Source organism: Mandrillus leucophaeus, unplaced genomic scaffold, assembly GCF_000951045.1.
Source record: "Mandrillus leucophaeus isolate KB7577 unplaced genomic scaffold, Mleu.le_1.0 Scaffold836, whole genome shotgun sequence".
Classification (NCBI taxonomy): domain Eukaryota; kingdom Metazoa; phylum Chordata; class Mammalia; order Primates; family Cercopithecidae; genus Mandrillus; species Mandrillus leucophaeus.
In genome coordinates, this window is record NW_012109097.1 from 779,179 (window position 1) to 781,851 (window position 2,673).

Genomic DNA, 2,673 nt, shown 5'->3' on the forward strand with positions numbered 1-2,673 from the left:
TTCATTCCTGCTCAAAAGCTTTTTAATAAACTTTCACTTCTGCTCTAAAACTTGCTGCTATATCGCCTTCTGCCTTATGCCCCTCAGTTGAATTCTTTTTCTTGAAGACGCAAGAATTGAGGTTGCTGCAGACCCATACAGATTCACTGTCATTAACTGTTCCCCTATCTGGTAGTTAGCCATAGGGTAGAATAACTTTTCCAAAGTCAGTAAGAAGGCAGACTATGCTGCCTAAAGGCTGCCCTTTCAAAAAAATTAATTCTGGCCAAAGGGGAGAACACACAAAAATACTTGTGGTCATAGGAAAATTGGGTGATGTTAGTAATATAGCACACTCGTAAGGAAATTAAGGAAAGGCAGCAGTCAGGAGGAACATTTGATGAGCTTTGATTTTAAAATATTAATCTTCCAGAGTTGCAGATCAAAGAGTACATGAAGTACCAACAGCGTGAGGGATGTGAGCTGTAGGTGGAGGGGAGACTATTATCAGAGCTGCCACTGTTGATATAGCGGGTTGTTGCAAATGTGAGCAAATGAGCTAGCATTAAGAATAAGAGCAGATGATATGATAAAGCTCGGCATAGAAGGCCCAGCCTGGAGAAAATTGTCAACCCAAAGGGTGAAGAGAAGCCATCTATGTACTGAACCCAGGACTAGAAGGAAAATAAATGATCTATATGTTGTATGGAAAAAAAAAAAAAAAAAAAAACAGAGCAGAGCGCGAGCGGCGCGAGAAAGCTGAAGGTGATGTGGCCGCCCTCAACCGACGCATCCAGCTCGTTGAGGAGGAGTTGGACAGGGCTCAGGAACGACTGGCCACGGAAGCTGGAGGAGGCGGAAAAGGCTGCAGATGAGAGTGAGAGAGGAATGAAGGTGACAGAAAACCGGGCCATGAAGGATGAGGAGAAGATGGAAATTCAGGAGATGCAGCTCAAAGAGGCCAAGCATGTTGCGGAAGAGGCTGACCGCAAATATGAGGAGGTAGCTCGTAAGCTGGTCATCCTGGAGGGTGAGGTGGAGAGGGCAGAGGAGCGTGCGGAGGTGTCTGAACTAAAATGTGGTGACCTGGAGGCAGAACTCAAGAATGTTACTAACAACCTGAAATCTCTGGAGGCTGCATCTAAAAAGTATTCTGAAAAGGAGGACAAATATGAAGAAGAAATTAAACTTCTGCCTGACGAACTGAAAGAGGCTGAGACCCGTGCTGAATTTGCAGAGAGAACGGTTGCAAAACTGGAAAAGACAATTGATGACCTGGAAGAGAAACTTGCCCAGGCCAAAGAAGAGAACGTGGGTTTACATCAGACACTGGATCAGACACTAAACGAACTTAACTGTATACAAGCAAAACAGAAACTCCGGAGCTCCGTGGGTCTTTCTTTTCTCTTGTATGAAGTTCCTTTTGTTATTGCCATCTTTGCTTTGCTGGAAATGTCAAGCAAATTATGAATACATGACCAAATATTTTGTATCGGAGAAGCTATGAGCACCAGTTAAATCTCATTCCTTCCTTTTTTTTTTTTTTTCAAATGGCACCATCTTTTTCAGCTCTCTTATTTCTTCCTCGAGTTGCATTTATTCCTAAGGTAGGCAAGGTATTTCCTCATAAGCATACTTTCGTAAGACAGAGGCCATTTGGTTCCTGGGAGAATAGGCGCCCCACACTTTGAAGAACACAGACCCCAATATCTAGTCGTGGATATAATTAAAACGCTGAAGACCATAACCTTTTGGGTCAACTGTTGGTCAAACTATAGGGACCATCACATGGGTCGGGATTTTCCACCCAGAGCCAATAAAAGGGCTGGTAGGGGCTGGGGGTGGCTATTGTGGGAAGTCATAACCCACAGATAGATTAACCTAAGAATCCTGACCCTTCTCCACACTCCACCATGCAGAACAAACATCCTCTCAAGCAGTCAACGTAGAATGCTTGGGTAATAGTCATAATTACCCACATATAGTAATTAATAGATGGTAATTAATAGATCTTTGAGGTGATGTTCTTTTGCGTATTTCCTTCATTCTAAAGCTGTTCTCTGACTGGGCGCAGTGGCTTTCGCCTGTGATCCCAACACTCTGGGAGGCCAGATCACTTGAGGTCAGGAGTTCGAGACCAGCCCAGCTAACATGGCGAAACCCTGTCTCTACTAAAAATACAAAAATTATGGTGACGCCTGCCTGTAGTCTCATCTACTTGGGAGACTGAGGCAGGAGGATCACTTGAACCCAGGAAGTGGAGATTGCAGTGAGCCAAGATCGCAGCATTGCACTCCAGCCTGGTCAACAGAGTGAGACCCCATCTCAAGAAAAAAATAAAATAAAAATAAAGTTGTTCTCTGAAGAGCAAATGTCTCATTCCAATAATGACCCACTCAGCCGGAATATGGTGGAATTCAGTCCAATTCAGGTCAGCCATCTCCAAAAGACTACAAGTCATTAATAAGTTTAGCAAAAGAGTTTCTATCTATTAGCAGAAAGGGCCTCTCTGGCAGCAGAGATTAAAAATTGGCCCAACTTCATTTCCATACTTCAGGGAATAGCAAATTGAAGATTTACTTATCTAGGACTTGAATTCCTTCTTTGGGACCAAGTTAATAAAACACCAAGAAACACCTGGTTAAACTGGATAATGAAGGATTCTGTAGACAGGGCTGCACATATCAGCTTTGT

At 43.4% G+C, this 2,673-nt stretch overlaps 1 pseudogene across 1 annotated transcript; it reads left to right on the top strand.

Moving 5' to 3' along the window:
* The first annotated feature begins 722 nt into the window (after positions 1–722).
* On the top strand, positions 723–2,308 carry LOC105530645 (annotated as a pseudogene). Its single transcript, XR_001004677.1, has one exon. The product of XR_001004677.1 is annotated as a tropomyosin alpha-4 chain pseudogene (transcript).
* Positions 2,309–2,673: the final 365 nt, after the last annotated feature.